At 49.7% G+C, this 7,054-nt stretch overlaps 1 pseudogene; it reads right to left on the bottom strand.

The window, feature by feature from the left end:
- Positions 1 to 6,127: 6,127 nt before the first annotated feature.
- On the bottom strand, positions 6,128 to 6,776 carry LOC116871946 (annotated as a pseudogene).
- Between the last annotated feature and the right edge of the window lie 278 nt (positions 6,777 to 7,054).

Here is a 7,054-nt window from a genome sequence, read left to right as displayed (position 1 = left end):
CTTCTCTTGAGGAAAGGGGGCCTCCTACAGCTCCGGTTGGCACCCAGAGCTGAGATGGGTGTGCTGCCCGGGGAGCAGCCTGGGCCAGTGCTCTGCGATCAGCCTTGACTTCTCAGCTGTTTCCATGCAGTCTGAGGTGTTGGTTGAGACTGTTAGACACGTCTCTTTCCTCCCAGTGCTTTCTTGGGGGGCCGTTTGCTCATCCTCACCAGCCAGGTGCGGAAGAACCTGGGAGTTCTGCAGCATGCCTCCCAGCTCAGTTTGGAGGGGCCCAGCTTTGGACCTCTTGAAATTCCGGGGCAAATGCCCCTCTTTCCTTTTCAGTTTCCCATCTACCAGCTCACCAGCTGAACAGCAGTATCATTGACTTATGAACATGAAGCGTTTTTCAGTTTTAATAGAACGTGCAGTATTTTGAAGTGAAGAATGCATTTTTTTTTAAGGATTTTATTTATTCATTTGACAGAGATCATAAGTAGGCGGAGAGACAGGCAGAGAGCCTGATGCAAGGCTTGATCCCAGGACCCTGGGATCATGACCTGAGCCGAAGGCAGAGGCTTTAACCCACTGAGCCACCCAGGCACCCCGAAGAATGCAGTTCTAATAAATCCAATGAAACAGTCCGGGATTTTCAGAGACCAGGTTTCTATGAGAGCTACGATCATGATATTTTGAGGGACTTCTGGGGAAATCTGGGCCCTTAAAGCAGGTTTTTGCAGATGGTGCATTTTCACATAGAAATGCTTCTGGTAGCAGTTTAGTTCAGACATTCTGCTGTTTTGACCTCTTGGCTGTGGTCTTGTGGAACCCGAGACAGTGGTCTTAGAAGCCTGGGTTTGACTTCTTTCTGGTCTCTTCAGGTTTCAAGCACCCGAGGAAGGCTTAGAGAAGACCAGATTTCTTTCGAGTCAAGAGGTCATTGACTAAATCCCTGGAGGAATTCAGGAAGGGCATCCTGCTTTTGAATAAACAGTCATTAGGTAGCATGGATGAAATGCTGTTAATCACATTGAGAGGGAGCTCAAGGACTGTTTGTCTGGATTTGAGGGTTTACAAGAGCTGAGAGTCCTCAGAGCCCTGAGACCCCCAGATTTCCACCTCTGCTTGCTCGCTGTGTGATCTGAGACAAGACCTCAGTTTCCTTACCTGTAAAATGATGCAGCCCGCCTCCCGGTCTTTTTTTATGCGCATCAGTAAAGTCGTGTGGTGTTGGTGCTTTCCAAACTGTAAAGTGTTGTATCCGTGTTAGTTACCAAGTTTGGGGCTTTGTTCTTTCCTTCCCCCAGCCCATGACCTCTGGGGTCAGCGGCAACATCAATACCACTGCTTCCACCATCTCTGGGGGGGACCCTCTTTCTCGCACCCAGGCTGGCACGTCACACTTCCCTGTGTCACGGACTTGCAGCGGCCATTTGCCCTGGGAAATGTGACCTTGCTTTTCCTGCTTCCAGGAAAGGCTTTCTTCTAAAATTCTCCTATTCAGACTCTCATGGTTCTCTGTTTCTGCAGCATTCTCTCCTCTGTCATGTACAGTCTTCAGCTCTGTTCTGTTTACGGGTGGGTGGTGAGCTCAGTTAGTGGGGAGGGGAGAAGAGATGCGGGGTGGGGGTGGGGACGGTGAGAAGGTGGCTTATTTATTTAGTTATTTAAGATTTTATTTATTTATTTGACAGAGATCACAGTGGGCAGAGAGGCAGGCAGAGAGAGAGATGAAGCAGGCTCCCTGCTGAGCAGAGAGACCGATGCAGGGCTCGATCCCAGGACCCTGAGATCATGACCTGAGCTGAAGGCAGAGGCTTTAACCCACTGAGCCACCCAGGCGCCCGGAGAAGATGGCTTATTAATCTGACTGTTTCCTCCACGTTCCCCTCCCCCAGCCCAGATGCTGCCCCCTTCCCCAGGGTTTTGAGAAGGCCTGAAAGCCCTTAGAAGGCCTTGGCCTTATTTAACCCTGTGGGGCCGCATTTTACATTTAATACAAATGCTTTTCATTCATTCAGTAGAGATATTTGCCAACTGCCGTATTCACAGCTTTGCGCCAGACCCTACATTAACCCTGAAGATGTGGTGGTAGCCTTAGCAAGGAGAGCAAAGCAAAGATCCTGCTCTTGGCACTTGTATTTAGGTGGGGGAGATCCCCTGGAGGAGAAGCCAGTAAACACAAAAGAAGGCTTATCAGTGGGTGATAAGAGTTCAGAAGGACAATCTGGTGAGATAAGGTGGGTTGTGAGGATGTTGGGGGGGGAGAATACTACTTTATGGGCATGGTGTTTTCTATGAGATGGTCAACAAGAAGTTGAGGCCAGAAGGAGAGTGGCTATCTGGGGGAAGAGCATTGGGAAAACGAGACAGGAGACAGGGACATCATGGCCCTTAAGAGTGTTCTGGGAACAGCAAGGGGATTGGTGAGGGGAGTGTGTTCTAAGAGGTGGTGGGGTTGCAGTGCAGAGCACGCTGGATTTTGCAGTCATCTTCAGGCTTTTGTTGTGATGGCAGTGGAGTGGGAAGCCACTGAAGGATTTCAAGAAGGAAGGAGGTGGACAGCCTAGACCTCTCTGTAGAATTACAGAAAGCCCAGGACTTCCTGCGGACTTGTTCTGCAGCCACTGCCAAGGGACTGGGGCTTAGTGACCAAGGCAGGGCCTTGAAGGTGGGAGCAACAGGCCTGGAGTGAGTACCTCAGGAAACCAGGTGGTGGCCGGGTTTAAAAAACATCTTCTAAAATGTCGACTAGGACATGAGAACACAGTGAGAGAGTCACATGGAGGTGCTGCGTGAATCCAGAAGATTATGAACGTGTGTCCTGGGCTGATGGTTGGTTACTGATACGTGGTGCCTTGAGGACAGTCTGAAGCCAATGCTCTTTCTTGCATTCATTTATACATCAAAAGATTGACTACTTCCCAAACAGCTACTTGGTGCTTCTGTACTAACCGATACTAGGATTCATTGTCTCATTCCTGGTCGGCTCGCAGGACACGTGGAAGGTTGGGCCTCCTGTCTTTATGACGGTAGGTAGAATTGGTAGCCGTTGGATCATTTGACTGCTGATGGTAGAGCCCTGTCGTTTGCCCCTGCTGTTTGGAGCGGGGACTTCCAGAATGGCCTCTTCCCGACACGAGGAGTTTCAAGACATTTGGAAGCAAGAGCTAAGGTTTAGTGTTTATAGGCGGTCTTGACTCACTTGCTGTAACTTAGCCGACGCTGGGATCTATTATTTATTTATTTTAAGCAAATATGAGCAAATATTTTCATTGTTTTTAGAAAAAAAAAATTCGCATCTGCTCTCTTTTCTGAATTGCTTCTAGTCTCACCACCCAAAAACGTCTTCAAGGAAATAATTGTGAAAAGTCGGCCTAGTGTGGCTGAGCTCTCATCAGAAACCTCATTCAAGTAACGCACAGCCTTTTTGCTCCTGAAAACACCGGTCCCTTTGGATGATATCTAAATTTCTAAGTTCAGAAAAGGGGTTTTGACAGAGAGTTCCGTGAAACTGAAAGTATTCTTACTCTGTTTTGTTTCTTCAGAAGGTGTGGAGCTGCGAGGGTGGGGTGGGAGTTAAGTGGCCTGCTTAAGAATGTGTGTGGTGCTGAGATCTTACAGCCGGTGGGATACTCAGAAAGAAAATAGTTCATCCCAAGAAGTTGTTTCCCCAGAGCAACTGAGGACAGAACACACCCTGCTCTGTGTTGATTTTGGTAAAGGGAAACAGAGTCGGGTTTCCCTGGGGCCCCAAATATCAGGGATGGTGAACACATACATTCGTAAGCTGCACTCATTTCCTTCGACAGAGACCTTGGTCTTGAGTGCCCCACTCAGAGATAGAGATACGTCTCTTTTCTTAAATGGGGACCGTCCAGTCGTTCCCTTTAGGCTCGCAGAACTGATTCTCCAGAAAGGAGACGTTCAAGCCCCAAAGCCACGTTTGGGCAGTCTTCCCATGGCTGGACTTCTGGAGGCACTTTCCCTGGACCAGTCAGCATAGGTGGGGTGTACTTCTTCAGGAGGGGTATGCTCTCGAAATTGCCATTCAGCCCCCAGCTGCGGGTCACTGTGTGCATTCACCGAGGGCCATTAGGAATCAAACACTGTACAGATTCAAGGGCAGCCCTGCCCTCCAGGAGCTGGCAGTCTGTAACGGGGAGGTGGAGAAGTGAGAGGGCGATCGCAGTGAGTGGGCCCACGCAGCACTGGGACACGTGTGGGGAAGGCTGGATAGGGGACGAAAGGCGGGAAGCCTGGGGGAGTCAGGGAAGATGAGGCCTGTGAAGAGTAGGGGTTGCCAGGCAAGCTCGTGGGAGCCAAGGAGACCTTCAGTCCTGCATGGGGGCATCTCAGGTAGCCCCAAGATTATCAGGGACTCGGTCTTGGTACACCATGCTAAGGGGAGCAAAAAAAAAAAAAAACAAACAAAACAAAACCAAGGAGTGTGTTTATCCTGAGTGTAAAGGAAGAAACCATTGAATAATTTTTAAGCCAAAGTACAAATGAGTGGACAGATTTGAAAAGGTCACCCTTGAAGAGATCAGGGTCATGTGGGGAATGGGTTGGAGGAAAACAAGAGGGTTTTTGGCTGAGAGAGAGTTTAGGAAACCTTTGCTGACACGCAGGTGAGAAATGGAGCAAATGAGGACCACAGGAACAGGGAAGAACAGCTGAGATGCTCTAGGAGGCAGGTCAGCGAGAAGGAGTCACTAACTGGTGTGGTACCTAAGGGAGAGGAAGAATCTAGGATGCTTCCAGGTTGCTGGGGGCGGGGGGGCGGGGTTGACATTAGTGCCATGTCCCATGTTTAGGAATTTTAAGAAAGGAGACCCTGGGAATGTACTACAAGAAGAGTAGGCACAGCTCTGAGTTGAGTCGAACTGGGGAGTTTTTCTTTTTTTCTTTTTTTTAAAGATTTTATTTATTTGAGAGAGAGAGAGAGAGACAGCGCAAGAGGGGGTAGGGTCAGAAGGAGAAGCAGACTCCCCATTAAGCAGGGAGACTGATGCGGGACTCAATCCCAGGACTCCAGGATCATGACCTGAGTCTAAGCCAGTCCTTTAACCAACTGAGCCACCCAGGAGCCCGGGAGGTGTTTTTCTTATGAGAAACCTGTAGAGGGACGCCTGGGTGGCTCAGTTGGTTAAGCGGCTGCCTTCGGCTCAGGTCATGATCCCAGCGTCCTGGGATCGAGTCCCGCATCAGGCTCCTTGCTCTGCAGGGAGCCTGCTTCTCCCTCTGCCTCTGCCTGCCATTCTGTCTGCCTGTGCTCGCTCTCTCTCCCTCTCTCTCTCTGACAAATAAATAAAATCTTTAAAAAAAAAAAAAAATAAAGAAACCTGTAGAGACGTCCCAGTAAGATGTTGTTTCGTTTGAGAAACAAAACTACTGGGAGAGAATTGGGAACAGAAAGTTCCCTACAGAACATCTTTACCTTATGCTGCCTTGCGTCAAGGCATTGCCCTTTACCACCTTGACAGGTGGTAATAATTCCTTCTGTTCTGGAAGATTAAAGGCACAAGCCATCAGCCCCAAAGGTGTTCAGAAGGTGGGGGGGTTCTGACCAGCAAGAGTTCTTGCTGGTTCTGACCAGCAAGAGTTCACCACTTCAGGGAAGTGGAGTCATGCCCTATTTGGGGGGCTCCCCTGTTTCTGGCATGAAGACTGCGTGCTTGGGAGGTAGCATGGGTCTAGTGAAGAGGTCAAACAGGGACTTGGAGTGGAATGGACCAGATACGCTCAGAGTCTAGGTCCTGTCATCTGTTAGTTTATGACCTTGTCCAAGTTACTGAAGCTCCTTGTTCAGTTTTCTAATTTTTTGGAGGTGGCGGGAGGTTGTCAAACAGTGTTTATTGATTGTAAAGTAATCCCAGCTCCACGGGGAAGAAAACTGCAAGGAGAAAGATTAATGCACATTACAGACCCACCTGTGCATTTCACACTCACAGGTGTACACTTGCACTCACCAGCATCCATACCACATCCATATCTAAGCTCCAACAGTGACTAAGCAAACACCTGCCTCCCCCAGCCAGAGTGACAGCTGTTAGGAGGTGGTGCCGAGGTGGGGCCCCAGAATAGGTTCTAATAGCAGCAGCCTCTCCCTCCCTGGCCCCTGACCTGTCCAAGGGACTCAGGGTGCCTAGGAAGTAGGTGGCAGCTCTTTCCCACTCTGCCACAGACACTTCTTGGCCCGGATCTCATTCATGACCTCTTCAGTGGAGTGTGGATCTCTCTTGTCGGCCATAGGCACACGTAGGTCTTGTTGGACTGCAGCATGTGGGCTGCATCCTTGGCTGTTCCCTTGCCAATGAGGTGGCTGTACTTGTCCTTGTGGTCCCCACCATGGGCCCCTGCTGGGCTGCCTCCTCTCACTGCCTCTGAGCCAGCTTCTTCAGCTTCCGTGTCTCTTCCACCTTCTGTGGGTCCCACTCCTCCCCACAATGGCAGGAGTCCAGCTCTTCATCTGAGGGTGTAGACTCCTTTTTGAAGATCGTGACATAATGACACTCATCATCTTTCCCAAAGGAGAAGAATGTCAGGACAGCCCCTCCCACTGTATCATGTAGAATGTTCCTCTCTGTCTTGTTCATCAGCTGACACTTCTTGATTGGCCTACGTCTTGGATGAAATCTGACAGCTTTTTCTCCATCATTTTGTTTGTTGTTTCTCTTGCTCCTGTAATGTCTCTAGGTGGTGGCCTGCTCTCAGGCCTTGCACCAAGATTCCTGGTCCCCGAGGCTGCATTGCTTCTCCATGGGGCTCAGGATGGATCCCAGTGGATCCGCCATCTTGGGAGTCCAGTTCTCCCATTTGACAAGAATGTTAGGAAGGTTAAATGTGAATTTTGTAGAGGGCCCTAAGTAGTGCCTGATCCGTAGTAAGCACTCCGGAAATTGTCGATCTTCCTCTGTTGTTGATGTGGGACACGTCTGTACCACCACTGGACAGGAACTCTGGCTTTCTGCTTATGACCCAAATGGCACTTGTCCTTTGGGCAGATAGCCATCTTCTTTCTCTTCTACTCCCTGCATCTGGTTTTTGGTCAGTAGATGGAAGGGGATGGGCC

This window comes from Lontra canadensis, unplaced genomic scaffold, assembly GCF_010015895.1.
Source record: "Lontra canadensis isolate GAN:19392208 unplaced genomic scaffold, GSC_riverotter_1.0 scaffold28, whole genome shotgun sequence".
In the NCBI taxonomy this organism is placed as follows: domain Eukaryota; kingdom Metazoa; phylum Chordata; class Mammalia; order Carnivora; family Mustelidae; genus Lontra; species Lontra canadensis.
This window is presented reverse-complemented; position numbering and strand designations above follow the sequence as displayed.